The 24566-nt window shown below is 40.9% G+C and overlaps 1 protein-coding gene across 2 annotated transcripts in view; it reads left to right on the top strand.

The window, feature by feature from the left end:
* Nucleotides 1-872: 872 nt before the first annotated feature.
* Nucleotides 873-24566, top strand: part of PTPN14 (protein tyrosine phosphatase non-receptor type 14) — a 123212-nt gene continuing 99518 nt past the window's right edge. Inside the window, exons 1-2 of one of the 2 annotated variants that reach the window (XM_064446230.1) lie at nucleotides 873-1682; nucleotides 13013-13204. The gene's annotated coding sequence lies outside the window, so the exon portion shown is untranslated. The remainder of the gene's footprint in view (nucleotides 1683-13012; nucleotides 13205-24566) is intronic. The other variant, XM_064446229.1, reaches the window with a different exon arrangement.

Raw genomic sequence — 24566 nt, 5'->3', positions numbered from 1 at the left:
TTTATCACTAGTTTTCACAATTTCTCCTGTTTGTACATGTCAACTTCTGGTGTCACAGTTTTAGAAGGATACCTCCATTTGACAATGCTGCAGGCGGCCACTGGTCCCAGAAGTATTTGTATACACTTTTTGGAACGCAGCTAATTTTAAATAAATGTAGTCTTAAGGCAAAAATAATTTTGCAAGTTGTCCATCAGCTGTGACACACAACAGCATCTACACATCATTTCTAATACTCACACCGTTCTTAAGCCTGCTTGGCCTGCTGTGATCCATTCAACATCTCTTGGCAGCCCCAACCTTCCTGACAGTACTCTTTGCTTCCCGCAGCACAGCATGCTCGCTGCCCCTTCTCCCTCTCCCAGAAGGGCTTTCCCACACCTGCCAAGCACCACATGTCCTGGCCGTTGCACGTAGTTACCAACTGCCACATCTCAAACCCATGCAAGTTTTCTCCCGCTGGCTTTCCAGCGAGGCACACGCACACGGCAGCGCGGCGGGTGCTCCTGCCTCGCGTCTCCTGCAGCAGCCCTGGGCGCAGCTGGAGGAGCAGGGATAACCACCCTTGTAGAGGTGTAGAGGGCTCAGCGGGAGACTGAAAAGGGTAAAATGAGAAAAGCAGGAGTGAGGACGGAGAGGGCTGGAGAAGAAAGGATGTTACAAGGCAAGACTGAGTGAGACGATCAGGGTCCTATGGAAGGGCCGGCGTGGGGCAAGAGGAAAGCAAGGCGGCATCCCCGCCTAGTGCGGGAGGGCTGGAAGGGGGAACGCAGGACCTTCGAGGCCCACGCGTCCAAAGCCGACCTCAACGCTGCTCCCCCTCGCTCCTCCCCACCCCGCGTCCTTCTAGGTAGGGCTCCCCCCGCCCCGGGCTGCTCCAGCACCTCGCTCCCCCCGGGCACGGGAGGAAGGGGCCGGCTCCCCCGGCGCGGAGGCGGGAGAGGACGGGATGGGACGGGGAGGAAAGGAAAGGAAGGCGCCCCCCAGCTCTGCCCTCCTCGGGAGAGCTGCAGCCGGCACCCGCCCGGATTGGCAGGAGCCTGTGCCCTCCTCTTCCTCCCTCCTTTTCCCTCCTCCGCGGGGTGGGTTTCAGCCCTCCTCCTCCTTCCTTGGGTAGGAGGGGGGGAATAGTTTAAAAAAAAAAAAAAAAAAACCCAACAAAAAAACCCCAGAGGAAAGAAATCCCAAGTCGCGTCCCCGACGTCTCCGGGCCCCGCGGCCGCCCCACATTCCTGGCATTCCTGGGCCGTGACTCCCCGCGCCGCCCCAGCCCCAGCCCGGCCCCGGCCCCGCCGCCTCCGGCTCGCTCGCCCGCCCGCCGGCCCCGCTCGCCCCCGCGGGACACCAGTCCCCTCCTCCCGCCCTGCCTCCCTCCTTCCCGCACCCCGCGGGCGGCAGTAGGAGCTCAGGGCGTCCCGGGCCCCCGCCCCGCCGCCGGCCCAGCTCCCGGCCGCCCCGCCGAAGTTCCCCGCGGTGGCCGGGCCGGGGCGGCGGGAGCGGCTTTCCCTCCCCACCGCCCCCCGGGGCAGCGGCCCGCCACGCTCCCCGCCCGCTTCGGGTCCCGCCACCGGCGGCAGCCGCCGCCTCTCGGGCCGGGCCGGGCCGGGCCGGGCCAGCAGAGCCGCCTCCCGCGGGAGCGCACAAAGCCGGAGCCGCCGCGCTGCCCGGCCGGCGCCCAGCAGGTAAGGAGCCGCCGCGCTCGCTGGGGCTGGGGCTGGGGCGCGTCCCGCGCCTATCAGCCGCCCGCGCCGACTTTGAAACCGTCCGGGCGTGCGGTGTTTGCGGACGGCTCGTTACGCGCTGCGGTGTGCAGTTACAGCTCGGCGGCGTGCACGCTGCTCGGTGTGTATTACGAAAATAGCCAAGGTTGGGTTACGAATGCCAGTCGGTGACCTGCGACAAACAAGGCTCGGGCAGTCCGTCCAGGCTGTGAATATAACCTGCTAGGCACCCCGATAACGCGGCATTCGTATAATCGAGAGGTATTGGTAGATAGCGAGGAAGGAGCAGGGCTCTCTGTCGGGCTGCTTGTATTTACACCGCGGTATGTCTGTGTTTGTCTCCCCCTGCCCAGGGGTTTACCTTGTTCTTTGTTAGTTACAGTCAAGCCCAAACTGGCCGTTCATCTTTAGCAAATCTGTAACGCCGAGCTGTGCAGGAAAGAGCGCGGCGAGGCAGGGAAGCATGACATCTGCTCTCATGTCTGATGTGGCAAAGTCAGTGAATTTTCAAGATCTCGAACTAGCTGTCTTTATCGAGCGTTGCATAATGCATATGTGGTATGTGGATATAGTGTGTGCTGGAGCTTTCCTGCCGAGAACGTTTTATCTCCGATTTGCATAAAATAATCATACGTTTCCATTATAAGCAACTCTTCGGTTGTTTGGAACTTTAACAAGATGCGAGCAAAGAGTGACTGGTAAAGGCTCAGATTCAAGAAGTTGTTGCCCAAAAAAGTTTTCTGGGGTTTTTGGCATGTAACCACAGCCAAAAGAAATACTTTTACCAGAAGCCAGTTCTTTTTTTCTTTAAACCCTATGCAGATAATCACTACTGGGTTTGGTTATGCTGAAAGCACAGTTATGTGCTGAAGTTCCTTAGAGTTTGGAAAAGTATACATATAAAATGGCTCCCCCCAAATCACAAGTCACCACTTGCCAACCTCCATATTAAGAGAGAAGGGAGTCAGGTCTTTTTGGGGAGAGATGTGAGGGGAGGCAGCCCCAGCAGGGACTGCTCGCTGGTTACCCAGCTGAGAACGTCATATCAGATATGAGTGACAAAATACAGATTATACAGCTTTTGCTCTTTCCCTCTGGGGGGTCTGTAGCTGACATCTAGTACTTGTTACATGGTGTAAAACAAAGCGTGTGTTGATATTATAGTAATGCAAATAAGCTTTAGGCCCTGTTCTGTTATTGGCAGTACTTTCTTGAACTTTTTTTGTTTCTTTAGGAGGCCGTGCCAGAGTTGCTTACAGGCAGAGGGCACTTGTGTGTATCTAATGGGTCATGATACAAAAGTTGGGAGCCTTGCAAACTTACAATTTGAAGCACAGCCCATCATCTAAAAGATAGTCCCAAAAAACTGTGACAGAACTCATGGCCATCACTTCCACCACGGCATTTGTGTGCGAGAAGCTTGAAAGCATGACTGGCTCGATGCAACCTCAGAGGATCTAGTGGTGCAGTCCAAGGCCAGATTGAGGACGGCAGGACTGATGTCAGTACTGAGCTTTTGTATGTACATTATACTTACAGTTGTAAACGTGTCTTTTAAATGTTTCTGTAATGGTAGCAGAAGTAGCTTTGGTGCAGTGTTGTTCATGAGGGTTAATTAGCAACCAAAGTTAATACTAATGAGTGACTTTTCTCCTGGCCATTCTTGTTCAGCAGAAGCCTGTGAGTCAGTTATCGTAACTTGGATATAGAATGGCTTTCTATGAAATACATCTGCTTTTGTTACACTTAGCAAATTGTCTTGGCTGCTAGTGGCTCTTCCAATCTTGGAGAAAGTATTTTTTATATATATATATATATGTTAAAAAAAGTTATCTACATACATCGGTAACTCTACGGTTTCTTTTTTCTCTGTTTGTTTTGTACCAGTACAGCCAAAGGGGCTGCTCTTCATTCTGTTTCTCCTCATATCCAGTGAGGCTGTGTTTGATTAAATGTTACTTAAGTAGCTCATTTTAATCTGGATTTAAGTTTAGCATAGATACATGCAGTGTGAAAACTGCTCTTGAACTCCAGCTCCCCAGCTGGAAGCAAGTCCTCCTCTGTTGCAGGGTTAGTCAGCTGAAGGGGGTTCATAAACTGCTGGCAGTATACAAAGATAAAAAGTTTTCAGCAGGCAGTGCTGCTCAGTAGTGTGTCGGTCTTAGTCCTGAAAAGACCCACCCATGTGCTTAAATACACGTTCAAGAATAGTGCTTTTGAAACCACGGAATTTCTTTTATATACATAATAATAAACATGTATACAAGCCTTTGCAGGAGCCACGCTATAGTAGTTAGTATGCAATATATTTGTGTATGTGTATCCAGCTCAGTTACAAGAAGATTTTGGTAAAGGCTTAATTTTTATGCTGAGCAGATGCCATAAAATTCTTTTTATGTCTGAGTCCATCATGAAGTGCAGTATGCCTTGGCCTATTATACTTTGTGAAGTTCTACTGGAACGGCTCCTGATCTGTGAAGACAATTCATTACCCTGTAGATGTTTGTCCTGTGAGGAATATGCCTGTGCACAAGATTATCTGAAATTTTATGTGAAAAGGTCTGGTTCCATTTTTTAAATCTACTGGTTCTCTATTCAGAGAATCTGTGAAAGCTGCTGACTCCAACTCCTAGATTATTTTTAAAATTATATTACAAAATAAACATTAAAGACTAGATCCTGAAGGAACTGAGATAGACCTGAGTTGAAGTCCAAGATCATGATAAAAGTACGATTTTGGTTCCAGCGTCTAATCCCATCCTCCTGCACCTAGTGCAGGAGGCCTCAAAAGTCAGTGGGCACTTGTAGCTTCCCCTGGTTGTGCTGGATCCGTTCTGTGTCCGGCGTGAGTGTAGCCTGTCCTACGCGGGTGTCCATCTTCTGCTTAAAGCCTTCTGGTTCCCTGTGCATTTGGAGCTGAAGAGGAGATCCATGAGGAGACATCCCACATGCCCTGAAGGAATAGGGCCCCTCACAAATGTGGAAATAGCCCCAGGAGCAGGAACTGCAATCCATGACTCTTCCCCTTTCCGCTTTCCTCTGGGTGGTAGGAAGGAGTGAAAAGAACTCTGGAGTGTGAAAGGATCAGTGAGTCGAATGTCCAAGTGTCTAAAAGCTGACATTTAGGTGCTTTATCAGGTTATGGGAGTTTTCTTGACTTGGTCTTCATCTCTTTTGTGAAATAGTGTAATTTTGAGGCAGTAACTCTACATCTTTATTTTTGGGTTGTGCGCATTATTGGGTTGGTTATTTTCTTTTTTCCCTTCTCTTGATGGTATTTGGCTTAACTATTCAGTCTCTGGGCATAGTTTTGTTTTGCTTTGGTTTTTTACTGTAAAGCTACTTGAAAAAGTGGAGCTTATGACTGAAACGTCTGGGTAGTTTTGTAATGATAAGCCACCAGAAGACAAAATTGGAGCTTCCTGGAAATTTTTAATCTAAAAGATATAACAAGGTACAGTTTATCTTAAATATATGTGGAATCAATATTGTTATTTATGTTGTTATTTTTTTAGAGGAAAATCACATTTGGCTTTCCTCGTTAAATGCATGCATACTGTCCTCTCGTTCTGCTCACACCTCTTCTGTTTAACTAAACCTTTAGGTAATTTTAATCTGTTTATTCACAGTTGATGCTTTGGTAGGCAAGAAATCGTAGTATTGGTTTTACTGATTCCTTTCAGATAGCGCAGTTGAGCTATTTTTCTTTTGAAGGAATGAGACTGATTTTCACAAGCTAAATCTGTTGTTCTTTACTTGTTAACGTATAACAGAATACACTTGTAAAGCAAGTTTACTGAATTGAAGAATGACTTCATGTGAAGGCTTGAAGGATTAGGAGCATTTTAATTTCATTGTCTTCAACTTTCAATGTCCATACATAATATAAAGATATTTGGCTGAGTTTTAGTGAATTGACAAGATTAGATTGTGGTCAGATAAAAGTAGTGTAACTATGCAAACGCAATGCCTTGCCATCTGAACAATGTTGGTTGGTATTTTTGGCTTTAGATGCAGAGGAAAGTAAAGAAGGCTTTAAGATCGCTCTTTAAAATATTTCTCAAGGTCAGCAAATCAATGCTAAAAGTGCCATCTGGAATTAAGGGCCCAAGAGTATGATGCTGCACAGAGTATGTAAAAGGAATGTGCATATTTGTTTTAAAATACATTTTCCCCCTATCATTGCTGCCCTAATAAGTAGTTGTACCTATTATAGTCATCCAAACATGAGCAACTTCTAAAAATACCTAAGGGACTATAAATTTAGCACTAATTAAGCATAAATTTAGGTAGCATTAAGAAGGATTTCTAAACAAAAGATTTTTTCTGGAGGGAGTCAGGTATGTGACATGTTGGATGAGTGATGCCCTGGGAAGAAGAGAACACTGACCTACAGCCCTGTTTTGATGTCCTGTAGGCATTGTGCCAGTCTTGCGTTCCCCTCACGTTAAGAGTTTAGATACCAAGCTTTGCTTAAAACCGAGCAAGTCTTTTGGAAACTGCAACTCTCCTTTTTGGTTCTCGGAAAGTGTACCTTTGTTAATGACTAAGAATACTGTGTGGTTTTTTGGGTTTTTTTTTTCCTTGTCTCAGTAACAATGTAAACCTTAAATTACCATGTGATATAGAAACAATTCTGAAAAGAGGGTGGTGAATGTGTATGTTGGTGATCTAATAAACTAGATGAATGATGATGTGCCAAAACTTGCTAATGATGCAGAAGTATTTCTATTAGGCAAGACTGAAGAAGGCTGAGAAATTGTAAAGGGAATCCAAGAAAGCTGGGTAAAAGGGAAGCATAGCAGATGATGTTGATAAATTCAAGAATATGCACGTTAGAGGGAATAATCAAATTACTCGTTCATGTTACTGGATTGTAAATTAACTATATTTATTAAGGTGGGGAGGAAGATTTCAACAATGTTTTATTTGAACTTGTGCACCTCCTTAATGCTTCGCATTGGGCAGAAAAAATGCCACAGTCATTGTGCAATGCTGTGCTAATAACACGAAGGACGTTATTAACCTGGTGCTCAAATTCACCTGGAATAATCAATTTGTGATCTCCTATCAAAGAAGAGAGACTGGAAGATATTAATGTGAAGTTGAACTGAAAATATTAGTGTAGCTTTATTTCAAGGACGTCAGTTAGAGGAGGTAGGATATATATGTGCAAAATAATATTTGGCCATTAATAAGTAATAATTCCATTACCCTTTGATACAATGGCTAGTTACAGGGAGTAGTTTGAAAGATGATGCACATAATACACCTAAATCACCATTTTAAAAAAATACAGGTAATTTTAATACTTACTGCCAAAGGAAAGTGTATAAACCGAGAACCTGGTAGGATGGAAGAGTGAACTCTTCCTAGGAACAGTCACAGCTACAGCCAAAGGGATGTTTATGCTGTAGGGCATAAATCAACAGTATCTGACGGGGATTAAGAAATTTACCTTAGGCCAGATCATGCTATTAGTGTCTGCTGTGATATTTCCTATGTTTTCTTCCGGAGGACATAGGGTAAGCTGCTGTTAGAAGCAGGATATCAGAATATTTGGCCCACTATAGCAATTTAATTTACATATTGTAGTGTGAATGATGGTGGCTTTAATTAAATATTAATGCAGGTGGAATTGAAAGATTTCTTTTTTATGTATGTTCAGGCTTCATAGAAAGTATATGTTCGACTTTAACTCTTTAACACAATGAAGTTTGATATTTTAAGTTATTCAGGCATGTTCTGCTGTGGCCTGGGTTGGCATAGAGAAGAACAGAAATGACCATTAGGCTTCACTTAAAAGGCAGTTAGCACTGGTATCTATTATGAGTTGATTTAGTCACGATGATCAATGATTTCTAGCATGTGTTTTAATGGACAAGGAATATTTTGTAATTTGTGTAGTTAATACAAATATTTCTGAATTCTGTAGAATGATAGTTGTGTGTCTGATTGACAAATAGGTGAACCAGTTTCTGGAGGTAACTGTATCTTCTGTAACTTAGAGGGTCTTTCGAAGGAAATATTGCCAAAGCAATAGTGTACCAACACCATGGAATTTTTGCACATCCATAGGTGTAAATGTTAATCTGTAGTAGAAGAGAAAGTGGGGAAAAACTTATTTAGTAGCAGGCATTGTGACTGATCTAATAATCAACACTTCATGTTAACAGACTAGTGTATGTAGGGTATAACACAGTTAAGCTTTGCCTGTAGAAGTTTCAGAAAACTATACTATAACCCAAAGTAAAAAAAGCAAAGTCTTTTGTAACCTTCAGGTGGCCTGATCAACCAGAATGCGCTGTCTTACAGGCTGCCTGGCAGCCATCTATCAAATAAAACGTGGACTGATTTTCTGACTTCCCCATTGAAAAGACTGAAGCTGTTTTGAAGGTAGCCTTGCACTGCTTTTCTGAGCTCAGAAAACAAGGTTAATGGGAAGGTGTGTATTTGTGAAGATACATAAAAGCAATGTCCTCTTTTGGGACTCCATCCTTTGAGCATTGGGCTCATTCAGAGCGTAGCTACCCGAAGGACACTGGATAGGGCCTTAGCCCAGGAAAAGCTGGCTGTGTAGGAGAAGTGCGAGGTTACCAGTAGTTGTTTTAACTTGTGTTTGTGCAATTCTTTCTTGTTTTTACAACTGAGAAAATAGTTTGCATTCCTCAGGTTTTTTAGATTAGCTCTTATCATGGAACTCCCTCTTTTGAGAGGAGGCATTCACTACCTTGTAGATAAAATGCCTTTAGCTTTTTATTGATGATGATAATTAAGCTAGGTTTTTGGACAAGCCTGGGCAAAATCAGGGGACTTTGCCAATCAGAGATTCAACTAATAGAAGCCAGACCCCGTTTTTGATGTCTACCAGTACCGGCCATTTTCATTTCGACCTCTTCCATCAGGACTTTCATTTGTTCTTTCAATGCAGAACTGTATCCTGTTGGTAGTGGAAACCCTGGATTTTCTGAGTATGTGATGTGCAGTGCTTATCTCAGGTGCTTTAAAAGTGAGACAATGTGCAAAGGAATTTCTACACAAAACTTTTTGCGTGATGTTTACCAGGACAGAAGGAGAGGAAAGGGAAAAGCCTAATTCCAGTAGCCTAATTCATTTTGTCCTGAGGTGGGGTAAAACTTATGATGCCCCTTCTGTGGGAGCAGGCCTTGAAATTCCTACCCCAAGTATAGAAAAGAGATTTCTGAGAAAACCTGACTTCTCTCTTAAGAGCTTTGTGAAATGCGCAATGTGAACAGACCTGCCTCAGGAGGAAGAACTCTGAGCTTTAGGGGTGATGGGAATTTATTTCAAAGGTCCTGGAAAACAGGCACCTGTAAATGATCGGGTTTTTTTTTTTTATTCCTTGGTTGGCATACTTTGAGAGCTACTGAGTAGGCTTGGTATCTATTTACATTCTCCATAGTGTTGTGAAGATGCAGTCTGTTTAGGAAAATGCTTTGGTCAGCTCACCAGATAAAGAAGTTGGCTGCAACTTAAGGGGATGGCTGATGCAGTCTTTTGCTGGTAGACAAAAATATTAACAGAGTTTCAGAGCGCTGGTAGATTCAGAACAGAGGGTGGACAGGGCAAGTTTCTGCTTGTGAATAAAACAACTCATGTAGGCATATTTGAGTAAAGGTCCTGTGATTCCTTGCACCTTTGCCAAGACTGTGTTGTGGGAATCTGTGATAGCAGAGGAAGCTAAATCATGGCATTGATACTTGTGTGCTGCTGCTTCCCACTTTGTTGTGGTTCTTTCTGAGAACAGAGAAAGGCAATAACAGGGTTTTCTTGCAAGTTTTCTTCCATGTGTCCATGTTCTTTTTGGTAGCTTGGTGCCCCAGAATGTGTTTGCGCATAGTTGGAAATCTTGTTCATAAAATAGAATTAAAATATTTGCAGGAGAGCATTAATGAGGCAGGTTAGCATTTAGCATCCAAACATTAAGTACATTCATTACTAGTAGATTTTACTTCCTTTTTTTTTTTTTTAAGCTTTCTTTCTGACAAGCTGGAAGTAAAAGCTCCATTTAAAGATGAAAGTTATTTTTGGCTTTTACATATTTTAGGGCTTTTGGTACACAGTTTAATGTTTCATACTACTTCATGTTATGTGGAGAAAAATGTATAAATAAATAGAATGCTGCATATGGAGAGTTAGATTTCATTTAATTAATGTTTTTTAATTCCTTTCTGCATTGCAGAATGTGCTGGGTATTTTACAAATAGCAAAAGGCATAGTACGTGTCTTGAATTACGATCTAAGGAAGAGGAGAAGAAACTATTTGGTGCAATAGGCAAATGATGTCTTGGGGAGAGCTGGCATGTACCTGAGGATTTTGGTTTCTTTGGTGATAGCCTGCCTTCCTCTATAGCTGGTTAATTTCTCAGAAGCTTTTCTGGTTTCTGTATTTAATTTGTAAATTGTCATAAACATGTGCATTTAAATATGCAAATTCAAGAAGGCACATTTCCTGCAAATTTACAGTTCAGTAATTAAAAGACAGTTGTTTCTGAAGGGAATTAACTGATACCACCGTAGGATATGACCTTATGAAGTGATGAGCACTTCCCTGGGGCTGGAATGGCACATTCAAGGAGAATACAGCAGCTTGGATCATGAGAACTTCTCTACTTGCTAGATGTTACTTTTGCTCTAGCTCTTCTTCTTGCTCTTTGTTGCTGGTATAGTAACCTAGAACAGTTGCTCACAGAACAGCTCTGAGCTTTTGTAATATACATTTGCATATAACTCTTCACTGCTGAAAGGGTAAATGATTAATGTGGGTAGGATGTGCTTTCAAAAAACATTAAACCTTGCCTAATTACGGCCCAGTTGCTTCTTCTGATGTACAAATGGGTTTATGTAGAGAGACTGATATATTCTTACAGTTTTCCTATAACCTTACTTAGGTATGAAGATTGTCACCCATGCACTAATTAACCTGTCAAAACGCCTGACAAGGAGTGGGTCCACACGGGAGACAATTAGTCATTTTGTTCTATTAGTTGGCAATGTCAGCTTCTGTTGATGTTTCCTACTTCTGTATTTTCAGCTTGTGTTACAACAGAAGTTGAAACATGTCGCTTAACTTTCATGTTAGCTTTATGTATTCAGTGTCCTTGACAAGTACCGCTAACTTTATGCATACAGCTGTGAAATTCTGCACTTCCTTCCCCATGCCCAGAGCAATACACTGAAATAGTAATGAGTGGCAGGACTGTGATCTTGCAATAATACAGTAGCTTCCATGCAAGTAAATATGGTAAATGAATGGGGTATTTGGCTGACTTCAGAAAACATTGTCCACTGTTAAATACCACTTAAATTTGCTTTCTCTGTTTTCCATAGTTGTGTGGGTTTGTCATGTAATTTAATTTTTTTTTTAATTTGGGATGGAATCAGAGCAAATGCATTTCTCAGTCTTTTCATGTTGTATGTTGCAATCAAACAGCAACAGAGGATATGGCAATGACAGGGAAGGATATCCTCAATTATTCTGATATTTTCTTAGGGTGAAAAAACAGTCTTGTGCATGTTTATCTTAAAAAGGCTTTTTGCCATAGCCTGAGAGAGCTGCGGCTGCAGTTTGGAAAGCAGAATGTGTTAGTTTTGTCAAGTGTCTCTTACAAAAATTAAAATATGGGAATGAAAATAAAATAACATTTAAAACTTACGTGTTGAAAAAGATCCCTTGGTAATGCAGTGAATAAAATAATTTTATAAGATTAAGGCAGAATCTAGTTTGCTAATCAAGAAAAACTTCCCAATAATGAACTCTGTGATTTATTGTATTAATCTCTCTGGAATAGTAGCTCTGTTTTGCGGACCATTGCTAAAATAACACTAGGTAGTCCACTACAACATTCAGTGAAGGGTCTAAGTCTGAAAGAAAAATGGACAAGGTTCTGGCTTTGTAATCAGATAGGTCTCTTTCTTCATAATGGTTTGAAATAATGAAATGTGTTTTTAAATTAAAAGCATGTGATATTAGCTCCAGTAATTGTTATTTTTCCACAGCTCTATTAAGGATTAGGATGAGCTGGGTTGCTGAACTTGGGAAAAAGTAAGGTGGGTTTTTTTTGTTTGTGGGGTTTTTTTGGCTTTGGCATTTAATGCACATTTTTTTAGAGAATCTGGTAAAACAGTAGTATAAAACCAATCCAGAGATCTTTTAAGTAAATAGTTTTGGTAGTATACTGTTTTGGGGTCTTCATGGAAAAAAAGTGATCTCCTTTGCAATAATTCACACCTTTAAACCTGTACTTTCATATGCGCTTCATTTGCTTTGTCCTGAGGCATTTGCCAGGCCAGATATATTAATTCACTCATGTATATTCCTGCCCCAGCTATGGCTGTCTTGTGCAACTAGTTTGGTCATCACACCTCGCTAGCTAGGCACGGTCCTTTGTACACCAGGTTTCATCAGACATCATTAGACCCGCTCTCCACAACATGCTTTAAGCGAGGTGTTAGTTCATCTTATGGAAAACCTGTATGGATCGGAACTGCTCGTGTTATGAATTAAATGTAGGCTTCCTCTACTGCTGTCTCAGTGAAGTTATTTTGCTGGCATGTGTGGCGATCTTTGTGTACAGGGGTCAAACCTAAAAGAATTTGATCATTGTAACAACCTGATGTAGTGCTTGGTATCAAGTGCTAACTACAGCGGAAGGGACTGTGCACCAAACAGCGCAGAATCTGTTCTGGATGATGTTGTCAGTGTTGGGTGTTTTGTTAAGTTTTTATGCAGTCAGTCCTCTGCCTGTTAGGAAGAGAGATCGAGGAGAGCTTGAAATGTTTTGGGTTTTTGTTTTTGTTGTTGTGGTTTGTTTTTTTTTAAAACATAATGCGTATCTCATCCCCAAAATGGTAGGGAAATATAGGAAAGGCAAATTATGTTTATATAATACCAAAGTTATATAGCTTAAGAGTAGTTCTATCAACTGATGAAAACCATTAATCTGCAGTCTCCCAAATGTGATGTGCTTTATTACAGGCTATATATGATTGCATCGTGTGTTGCCTATCTCCACTACCGTTGTGGCATTTTGCATTGGAAAAGTGATGTCTAGACATGGCGATAAGCTTTACCTCTGCACTTTATGTCTCTCAGGAGTTAGAAATGTGTCAGACAATGAAAAGTTCCCTTTGTATTTAGGAGACTTCGAAATACTGGAATAAATTACAGTATTATATTGCAGTATTTTCTGTATATGCCTGTAAAGACTGCGTGTCAAATCTTTCATATTTTGAGTGATTTGTATGCTTTCATCTCTCCTTGACTTAAGAAATACGGCAATAAATGGTGGTTCTGATGATCTGGTGGAAACGTAAGCAGAAGACGTCACCAAGTATGTGGAAGCAGTTCGTATACTGAGTTTATTTAAACACAGATGCTCATGAACAGTGAGAACTTTAGAAGGACAAGCTGCAAGGTCAGAGGAAATTAAAACCAGAAGAATGCCCGATTGCCACGACTGGTAAGACTGAGCACCAATTACTCTATCCTTGTCCTGCTAGGATCATGATGATAACTGTGTCTTGTGTCCTCTGACCAGGTAGACTGTAAGGCATAGGTAATTGAGACTTTGTTAGGTTAAATTCAGACCTCTTCCTGGAGGTAGTTATGGAGCAGCCTAATTAGACAAAAGGGGCTCAGAGTCTTATGCAAGAGAGGCCGGTACAATCCAAGTGGATTCTGTGGTATGAAAGGTTAAAGGTTGCAGTTGGGTACCTACTGGTATTGTAACACACCTCGCATCATTATGTTATGTGCTAGGAGAGTGGAAGATTGCAACTCAATTATTCAAGACTGTAGTAAATCTAGCTAATACCTCATACTTCTGACATATCTGTCAATGTGGTATCGTGATTATTTACCTTGGCACTGTAAGCTCTGAGCAGGAACTCCAGTTGGTGAGCGCTGCATCCCAAAACCTCCAGCGTATGCTTACCAGCCCCGCTGCCACTGGCATAACCTGCAGCCCTGCTGGCCAACCCAGAGCGTTCACGTGAATAGAGGTTTGCAGGATCAGGGCATCGGTTTGTAACGGGAAATTGCATTTCCAGAGGTGAGCATGTGAAAGGGGTCAGTAACTCTTGACAGCTTGTTGCAAAGTTCTGTTGTATTAAACCTGGAGGATTATTACTTGCAAAGTCAATTGCTATGGTTTTATTTTAAAACAAAGAGGTGTAGTGGTGAGACTGATGTGCTTAACCTGAGTTCCTTTAGCACACTTTTTAGCTAGATCTGGGAATAAGTAAATGCCTAAAATAACCTCTGGTTTTGTCATCTCTTTGGTAGCATGCTTGCTTCCTGTGCTATGAAAGGCATCATTAGAGTAGCTGTGTTTAAGCTTCCTGTCTCACCAGGGTTTTTTCCATTATTTTTACAATCTCTTTCAGGAGGTACCAATATCATGTTTCTGTAACAAGTTTCACTTAAATTATGTTGGGGTTCCCCCCACGCCCTGTCGAGATTATTCATTTTTTTTCCTCTCCACTTTCTTTACTTTGTCTGAAATAGCTTTCTAACTCTGGTACTTTCTCAGATTTTTTTTTTTTAATGGCAGGTGCTATTGTAATAACATGCAGGCTAAGAAAGCATAATACTACTCCTGTCTGCAGTTGGTGCTGTTTAATAATTTTTACAAAAAGCTGAACAACCCGTTTAGCTGTATCACTTCTTATTCTCAGTCTGTGAAATACCCCTGGCTTTTAAATGAACTTCGAAGTGTGGTGTATGTGCTGTAGGGGCAGCGTCCTTCACTGTGCCAGAGGTTGACATGAGTCAAAAGTGGTACTTAGCATATGGCGTCATGGTGTGGGTATTTTGGTTGCTTTTGGTTTGTGTGCCAGGAAGAAGGGTAAACTCACCTGTGTGATATCACAGGTTGGGCAATAAAAATGGCGTGATCTGTGTTGTTCACCTGCTCTCACCAACCATTATTTGCTATTTTTCTTGGCCTCTTGGGGGGAAAGTGCTGTTGTTTAATAGATGACCCTTCAACTGTGACCTCTGGCTGAAAAAATAGGTATCTGAGATGCACAGTGTCATGTTTGGCTCATCCAGGGTAGAGATACTGAAATATGTAAGTCCTGAAATACATAAATTTTAGCATATTCTCTGACCATTAAGCATGGAAACACTGGACACCGAAAATAATTGACATGCTGGATTTCACATGTGCTCATTTACTTACCAAAGCAAATGGTAAATCTAGACATGAGGTTTTAAAGCAAAAAGAGGAGCTGAATTTTCAGAACAGTGGGGTAGATTCCTCCAGGACAGTCGCACCTTACTTAAACCATGGGCAAACATGCCATTGCTGCGTACCCTGCTTGACCTTCTACGTACCCCTTATGGTTAAGTCTCAGTTTCCATTAATAGATGTCATTTGCTTGCCAGGGTGAGATTGCAAATTTTAGTGTAAGTAATGATTGAAGTAACACCTGAATGTGAAGATATTTTGGCTTGCCTTGAGATTTTACCCCTCTGATTAAACTTTTTTGCTTCACAAATGTAGCTGCTACCTTTCAAATTGATGTTTATTTGTGGATTTCACATCAACTCTTGAGTTATTCGTGTAGAGTATGCATTAGCTCCTTTTGTGTTCCTTTGTCTTCAAATGTAATAATGAATTTGGGAATTATCAGGAAAATATTTAGGTTTGGGTTTTTTAATATTTTATTTTTTGTGATGCTAAATAGTTTCTTGATTCATTGCATGCTAATTGTTACAAAAATTGCCTATGACAGTTTCTTTCAGTGTTCATTGATTCCTTTATTGTATGATCTAAGCTCTTTCTAAATATGACACTCACGGTAGAGTTGAATGGGAGAGTTTGCCCCAATTTGACACCAGTATTCACGTTAATCCACTGACTCAATTTTATGTTTTCCTAAGCTGTGGCAGCGGTACTGGGTATAAAATCTTGAGCTTGCTTCATAATGATGCTTTTTCTTTGTAGTTACTGTCATTTAATTTATTTGCTTCTGAAAGCTACGTATTATTTTAGTAAGTGACGGGTTTATGTTTTGCATTTTTAGCCTATGACCACAGTAACAAGTAGACCCTTCCTTTCCCTTACGAGATAGTTTCAGGGTAATCATAATTGATTTCTTTCACTCACTTGCTTATGTTGTGCTCTTCATTTGAGCGTCATTGTCTTGATGGTAACGAAACAAAAGCCCAATTAAGACTTACGCTATACTGGGAAGTAGCTTGCCAGAATTTGACAGTAGAACAAAGGATGTTTCATTGACAAATTCCTTCAGAGGAAAATGTCTCAGTGGAGGTCTATAAAGCAGTACATGTGATTTTATGTGTTTACCAGCTATTGCTTTTAAATTATTTTAAGTCTGTGTCTGAGCATTCTGCTCTGCTTTGAAGATGTAACTCAGAACACTGCTTGTGCTGGAGAGCTAATTTCCATCCACCAACAATGTGAAAGCAACCCAGGAAATGTTGTGTTCCCAAAGTAGGTGAGATGAGAGTAAGTGACCTCTTAGCTTCTTGGAATATTTCAATGCAGGGCTATATGATAAAAAGACAGGATTTAAAATTTTCTTTTTTTATCCAAAACATAAGCCTGTAAACCCCACTTAACTGAATCCATCGTAGTTATTACTCTTAATATTTTTGTTTTAAAAGCTATAAATCTGAAGAGTCACTTTGTGAGTGGAAACAGAAGAATGAATTAGAACTATGTTTTTTCCAAACTGTGCCTTACATGGCTCTTGGCACTCATCCTGATGAGTAAAGTGGTTTGAGAAAGGGGAGGGAACACACAAGATGACGAGCAAAACAGCCCAGAAGAGCCTGCTTCAACAGAGATCTTTAGAATAGTTACAGGACCATGGCCTTATTGCATGAAAACTTGTAAAATTTATGAAAAGAGAGTTTCAGTTGTGTCCCCAGCTTTCTCTCTCTTTCACCGTTAACTTTTTCATTTGAATACTGTATATCAAAACCGAAACAATAATTGTCAACAGTTCCAAGTACGTGTGTGCATTATTATGTTTGATTTCCAGCGAGCCATAAACACTCTTTATCCTTTGCCTTTTACTAGCTATTGGCTTGGCTATTCCTTGTGGACAGGAAAGATGTGTTTAATGCTTTGTAAAGTGGCCACCAGTTCCTTGCTTTTATCTCTATTCAGCATAAATTATTTTCATCAAGGCCACAGAGCTGTTTTGGCCAAGATTTGCAGGTGTCCCTTGTGGAGAGCTATTTCAGGATAAAGGCTTAATCTTACTGGTTTTTTCCTCCCCTTCTCTCTATTTCATCTGTCCTTGAAGAACACTAATCCTGAATGATAGGAGACCATGGTTGGTCTCCTCCCTCCTCTATGGCTCACTTTTGTTGTTTGTTGGTTTTTTTTGTCATTTTCAGGATTAACCCTCAACTGGATAGGCTGAAGCATATTCTTCTACCCTTAAGCTTGGAAACTTGGTGTGTGCTGCCATTGCAATATTTCTAAGGGGAAATTCAGCCCCTAATTATCAAATTAGATGCACATTCTGGTTCTTTGGCATGACTTTATTGCTGCCCATCTGTTAGGTTGGCGTTCTGCCCTCTCAGAAAGTAGCCGACCAGTTTCAGCTGAGCAGGGGAGCCAACCAAAGATGGGTTAAGAGAGGCAGCCCGCAGAACACTTTATGTTCGATTCCTCTTGCCAAAAGCTCTTCCTGTTTGCAAACAATGTCAGCTTAAGCCCATATGCTTCATTACATGGGATGACATCTGTGGAGACAGATGCAGGGATGGCAATACAAATGACATTTGATAAGGAAGGGCATATGTTATGAAACCAGACACTGCTATGAGTTTAAGACCCTGTCTGTACTGCACGTGTGTACACAGAAATATAGATTGCATGTATGTTTTGTTGTGTGAGTGCGTTGATCGGCCAGGGTTGGGCCTTTCAAGTGCATCAATGTTCAAGGTTTGCGTTAGATGTAACTGCAGTGGTGTGATTCGGTTGTTGCAAATTATTAGCCTAGATTAGTGTTTTGCTTCAGTACCCTTTGAATGGTAACATGCATTAAAGGTCCAATAGTTTGTACCATGTAAGGAAACGCGCTTGGATGATGCCAACAACAGAGGAGTCTGTTGTAGGCAGAGGATTCTGCTGTGGATTTCTGCTGAAGGATTTCAGTGGTATCTTCCAAAATGACTTTTAGGAAATTCACTGATTCCAGTGTTTAGCAATATTTTATTTGGATGTGATTTTCTATGTCTGAGTTAGAAAAGCAGTAAAAAAAAACCCCATCTTTTTGAGCAATCTCTTCGCCCCTTTGCTAGATTATGCTGCTTTTTCACCAGAGGTCAGGTTTTCATCTAAAGCGACTTTTCTCAAATACCACTGCTCTTTCAGTTTACAATGTGAAAATTACATTTAAAAAACAGAAAGTTAATTTTAGCTACTGGAGACTTTAAAGAGATCCCATCAAATCAAGATCTAGTTAACTCCTTTAAACTGACTTTCACATTCTAAGCCTGTCTGAGACCAGGTGATTTCTTTTTCTACTTAACAAGGAACGTGTTGGAGCTTTCCAGACCAACTGTATCAAAGTAGTGATGCAAAGTTATAGGAGAGGCGAAGGGAACCGTAGCACAGTGACCTGGGGGCCAATTGTCTGTTCTGAAGGGGGGAAGACATCAAAGAGAAGTGATTTCAGAGACACCTCAGTGAACAGGAAAAGAAAGAAAGGGGTTCTCCAGTATAGTAGTTTTGGTTGCATGTGCCACTGCCTCCAGAAATTCCTGGATTACATTTAGCGGAAGAGTGATTTTTGTAGTGGCAGTAAGGAAGCGGAACAGTTATTAGTAGATGAAGAGAGAGTTGGCCTCAATCACAACACCCCCAAGTAGGAAGAGGAAACAGCAAGTGAGGGTTCCCATTGGTTTGTGGCAAGATAGAGTGCACCTTAGTGTGTGTGGAAGAAGTGCCCTTCTCTGACTGTGATGTATCCTCATGTTGAGGGTATCAGAAAGTTGATTATTAGATTCAGACCTTGAAGGAGAATTAGCACCCTTCTTGTGTTCTCCAAATTGCTAAGGATGATGGAAAGGTAATAAGTTTTCATTACATAAACCTTGCATACAATCCATCTTAACAAGCTGAAGAAAAGATATTTTTACACGTTTTCACTTTTATTTTTATGGTCAGCAAAGTGTTAATCACTATAATTCCAAGGAAAATGTTTTGAAGCTGAGGTGTAACAAAAAGTGATGTTTGTAACATTCACAGGGGAGTTAATTTCTTTATGTCAGGTTTTAGTGTGAACTACTATTAGCTTGGTATTTAATTTAAAAATTTTACATTGAGTAAATATATTCTGTTGGTTTAGAGCACAACCAAAAAAACCCCACGTGCAGTATTTGGAATATAGGCCTTATCAGCCATACTTGAAAACTTACATTTTTAGTTTTTGGGTGAATGGAAAACATACCTTTCAAAGAAGGTGAATGGGCGCTGGCAAAGTGAATCCTTCCATTAAAATCAAAATATCTTGCACATGGGCCTGTTTTCCGTATGCCTTTAATGGAGTTAATATTTGGTGTTCACAAAATAGAGAATGTTTCTTGGCATTTTTTCTGGCTTTTTATTGAAAAACATTTATCTAAGTGAAAAGATGTATTTATATGTTTAGATATATATGACTGTAATGAACAGTTGCAGAAATTGACCTCATTTCTCTAACAAGCGGTTTTGATAGTTCTTATACATTAAAATCTTTTGCCTCATTTGAGGAACTTGCTGTATTTTCCAGATCAGGTCTGGTAATTCTGGAGAGTAGGTGACTTCTAATTTTGCATCCGTTGGGTTTATTTTTGGAGGATTTCTTGGAATGATGATACTCTGTCCTTTGTAGCTTAAAGACAATGTTATATTTGCTAACTAAAATAGCTCCTAAAGCGTATATAGCTGTTAAATGCTTGGACCGAATGTGGTTTGTTGAATTTGCAATGTTGTGGTGGGGAGACCCGTCCAGAGGAAGAGGATTTCCTTAATCATGCTGATACAATCACTTTCTCTACACACCTTTTTTTCTGCACTTCCAGAAGGGTAATTTCACTTTGAGTTTGGATTAGACAAAGGAATTCTCCAAAGCGTTGAGGAGCATTGGTTTCTCCTGTTGGTTGGGGTTATTAAGAAACCTTAAGTACCTCATTTCCACCTCTTAAATATCCTGGTTGTTTTATCTGTAACAAAGGGTTAATAATGATAATAATAATGTCTGATTGTAATTCCCCCCCGTAGTGCTGCATCACCATGGTAGAGAAGATACCACCAAGTATCTTTTTCTGTATACTCTAAGGTATTTCTCAATGTTACACTCATTAACTTTTCTTAAAGTGCTTCCATCCAAAAGGTACAAATAAACACTTCCCTATTTCATTTTGAAACTGTTTTAGCAGCTGCAAAATACGATTTCTGATAGCTGTCCAGACTAGATGAAAATTCAGTGCAAGTGGCAGGGATTAAATTGTAGAGACTGAGATGTGTACTGGCATTTCTTTTGTCATTTTATTAAACTGTTAAAAATCGCACCTATTTGTAGAATGTGCATATTTATATTAAATTCTCTGGATTTTGCAGAAATACAGTGCTTCTGGTGCACTTAATGTCAGTGTTTCTTATAGTGTTTGCAGAAAAGCTCGCCTTGTTTTGCAAGAGCTCCAGGACACCCTTATAATTCACTTGTAAATTTTCTTGGCACGTAAAGCCTGGTTTAAGACTGCAGTGCATTCAGTTATCAATGGATCTCTCTGCATGTACATCTACATGTACTTTTTCTCTACTGAAGGATCAAAAAGTGTTTTATTTATTTGATTATGTGATGAATGGCATTAAGTTATTGCTTAGGCAAAGTAGCCAGAGAAAAGGCTTTGGCTTTGCTTGGCCTGCCATGTAACGGCAGCATTGCTGGAGACAACAGGGACTACTAAAATGGAAGCAACTTCCTTGACTTTCCCCTTGTTTTTTCCTTTGTACACTGATTGTCAGTGTTGCTGTGCCTTCTGTATTTAAATGTTGCTACAGAGAGGTATTCTGGGCTCTTTTTTTTTCTTTTTTGTGGCTTTTGAGGTTGGCTTGAGTTGGTGGGACAGGAAGAGGACTGCTAGGCACATGAGGCATTGCACAAGGTGCATTAGTAATGGGAATCGTCTTTTCTTCAGTGTTTATTTTTAGAGAATTGCTCTCCTTGCGTTGCTGTAAGTGTTTTCAGTGTGTTGATTTTTCTATGCAGGCTCTGATATTCTGCTAGCCACGGGATCAGGCTCTCAAGTCCAAGCCAACCACATCAGCGCTCAGAGAATTATGAGGAAATCTGTTGCCTGGTGCTACCAGCCCAGCAGCTGCATGAGACTTCAAAGCTCTAGTCTGGCGTACTGGAGGAATACTTTTCATTTTACAAAAAAATCTCCTGTCTGTGCTTATTAGAAAATTTAGATGTTAGGAACTTCCTTAGATAGATCACTTCCAGTAGCGATGGCTTGCTTTGAAAAGCCTGTTTGCTTGCCCCTCTGGTACAATAGTGGCAGCTATCTCGAAAGGAGGAGTTGGACAACTCTGAGATACCATCTGGACCAACTTGGTGATCAAAACCATTCTCTTTTAGAGAAGCGCTGAAAGGAATTCCAAAACTTGAAGGCTGCCACATCTTGCTAACCAGATGCTGTATGAGTGCTGAATACACTGACACCTGCAAGTGATGGGGGAAAAAATGAGGTGCATGACTTGCTCCTTTTTTAAAATGTGCTAAATTAAAATTACAGATCTACTTCAAATAAGCTGCACCATTGAATTTATATTTTTAAAAAATATAATAATAATGATTCCTGCATTGTACTAGCTGAAGAATAGAGCAGTAGAACATTACCAGAAAAAAAGGGATTTCCAAATCATCTTGGAAATTCCATTCCCTTAATTATTTTCTTTATAGAGACAACTTGCAGCTTAGCTCATGGATGTTATAAGATTCTGAGTGGTTATGGCACTGCAGATCTCTCCTAATGATATTAATCCTAACCATGATAACGAATGATATTAATCCTCTGATGCAAATTTTCCGCTACAGTGATCGTTTGTGCACAGTTCTTTGGAGACAGGGGAGAAAATATGTCAGCAGCTGGATGGTTACTTGAGGAGCATGCAAGTTAAACACCTGACATCTGATTAGTCACCCTCCAAGTATGTGTGATTGAATGATGGTTAACTGATTGCCGCAGTTGATTAAGACTGAATGTATCTGAAATGTGAAACACTTTATTTTTGAAGGTAGTAAGAAGTGCACTGTAAACACCCATAGTTTACCGACCTTAGTACGATATAACTGTCTGCAAAAACTCCCACAGTTGTCCTCAGGAATAGGTTTGTGTATTGAGTAAGTGTGTATTGTTGCCAAGCAAGTATTTCTAACATTTTTAAATGCTGCTGTTGTTGTTAATTGTTTCCTAATGACAATGAGCCTCAATGAGAATTGCTACACCTGGTTGTTTTCAGGTTGATTCCTTCTTAATGAAGTGACTTGCCCATTTAGAAGTTTCCATGCTATCTTGATTTAAAACTGTATCAGGCCTCTGATGGTAAGAGCAAAATGCAAAAGTTGTACCAACATTTTTTTTTTTCTAGTCCACATGTTCGGCAAGACAAAGAAAAGGTCAGTCTTCTGGCAGAGACACTAAGCAAGTAAGATATTAGCATAAATCACAGTGCGGTACGTTCTGTAATGTCCGTGTGTTGGGAACACACAGACAGGGTAGGGATTGAAGAAATTTTGACCTATCTGATGCAATAGCTAAAAGCAGAGGTGGTTTTTCATCACAAAGTTTCATTTAGCTGTATCAGCTTTTGAGAGAGAAGAGAACACCATCTAGTAAGCCTCAAACAACTGTTGTAAATAGTGAATAAATTCAAAATGTGATTATGGTTGTAATCCTGCAGGGTGCAGGTTGGGCCTAGACAGTGACAAACAGGCCTGTTGGAAAGGCAGAATGCCACTTTGCCTCCTGCAGCTGTGTTGTCACTGACCATTAGTTGTACAAGCCAGCTGGTTAGTCAAGTGCTTAAATATAGATTGAGGAGGATCGGTGTTTCTAGTACAGTGCTTAAGCCAAGATACACTGTTGCAAAAGATGTCTGAGCAAACAGTAATGATACTATAAAAAAAAATAATCAATGAAAATACCAATAGTGAAATTTTGTGCTGGGTTCACTACCAGTAACTCATTGCTGAAATGTGAAACAGTAGTCCAAAATTAGAGTGTTTATAGATGGATTATTGAAATGATGAAGCTGTTTGGAATGTGGGGTTTTGAAACAACTAATCCAGGGCTGCGCTTATGTTTTGGTAGTTCTGTAGATGCTTTTGTATCTTTGGAAGGAGTTATGACCATTGTTTCTGGTATTGTACATACTTAGTGCACAAGCTTTTAGTAAATTACCATTGTTAGACTCGCATCTTGTTAAACAAACATAGATTGAAACAGATTCCATGCTGTAAAAACAACCGCATGCAAGCCAACTTCTTTGTGCATGTGGGTTATGTATCATTTCCCCTCAGGAATTAACAACATACCTTGAACTCCACTTTTTAATTTGATTGCAAGAGAGAGCCGTGCACACAGAAGAATAAAAACTCTTGGACTCTAATCTCTTAATCTTCATAAAATGCTTGAACGTTTAGCTTTGATAATATATGAAACAAATCTGGTGGTCTGTAACATTTCTGATGTGCATTCCCTTTTTTTTTCAGCAAAAAGAAATCAAAGCAGACATAAAACAATGTATGACAGATGGGTTGGTGTTGGTAGGAGTTATCCCTCAAGCATGAAGAAATTCCATAGCTCCAACTCTCCCTTCTAATATGCTAGTGGAAAGTCATTTTGGTGGCCTGATGATGATCCATTGCTGATGTAACATAGTTTTCCTGCCAGTGGGATCACCATGCACTTTGCAGACTTCTGTATCAGGCCTTTCGATGCTAGGGAAGAGACTCTCCAGGAGTAATGTCAAGAAATTGCACTTTTTGTCTAATAAGCTTTTGTGCTTGGAGGCAGATCTTCTGAAAAATATGTGGTGTCTTCCTTATGCTTGGGATCAGGAACCAGTTGAGATTCAGAGTCAGGCGACTAAAATGAGAAGATGCACATAGCAGTCCCAGGTCTAGCATAGCTTCCACAGCCAAAGAAACAGCTTTAGAAAAATAATCTATGCAAGGGAGAGGTTGATCTTTCAGCTGGATTTCCTACATGTATTTCCAAAGGGAGACAGTTCTTGGGGTCCTGCAGGATCCAAAATGGAAGTTACTTCCCTCCCACCTTCCTCCAGGGTAGCAGGAGAGAACTGAGCCCTGGTTTTGGCACATACTCACGGGTGAGGTGATCTCCAAACATGTTGTAACTACTCTGCTATAATTAGTCCTAGTGCAAGGAGGTTCAGCTTCTGATTTTTAAGTCTTTAGGGCTGGAAGAGTGTTTTTGTTGTTGTTGGTCGGGTTTTTTAGTAGGTGCAGTGGTTTGATCTTTCCATTGTAAGTATTTCATGCAACTAGCATGTCCTTGTTGTCTAAATCTAGGCAAAATATACATGTTTTAGAAGCACTTTTAGCTCTTAAAGTAGATATCTGCCCTTTGTATTGAACCACTTGTCCCTGATATTTTTTCAACCTCTGGAATCTTACACTGGGCTTTCAAAAAAATAAAATGGCTTCAGAGGAAGATTGCCTGCCTGAGAAGTCTGCTCCAGAAATGCTTGTAGGACCTAATCAGAGTAAGAAACAAAGCAAATACTGACATAGTATGATGTGTGGATTAGATTGGCAGGAAAC

This window comes from Phalacrocorax carbo, chromosome 3 (genome assembly GCF_963921805.1).
Source record: "Phalacrocorax carbo chromosome 3, bPhaCar2.1, whole genome shotgun sequence".
NCBI classification, from domain to species: domain Eukaryota; kingdom Metazoa; phylum Chordata; class Aves; order Suliformes; family Phalacrocoracidae; genus Phalacrocorax; species Phalacrocorax carbo.
This window is presented reverse-complemented; position numbering and strand designations above follow the sequence as displayed.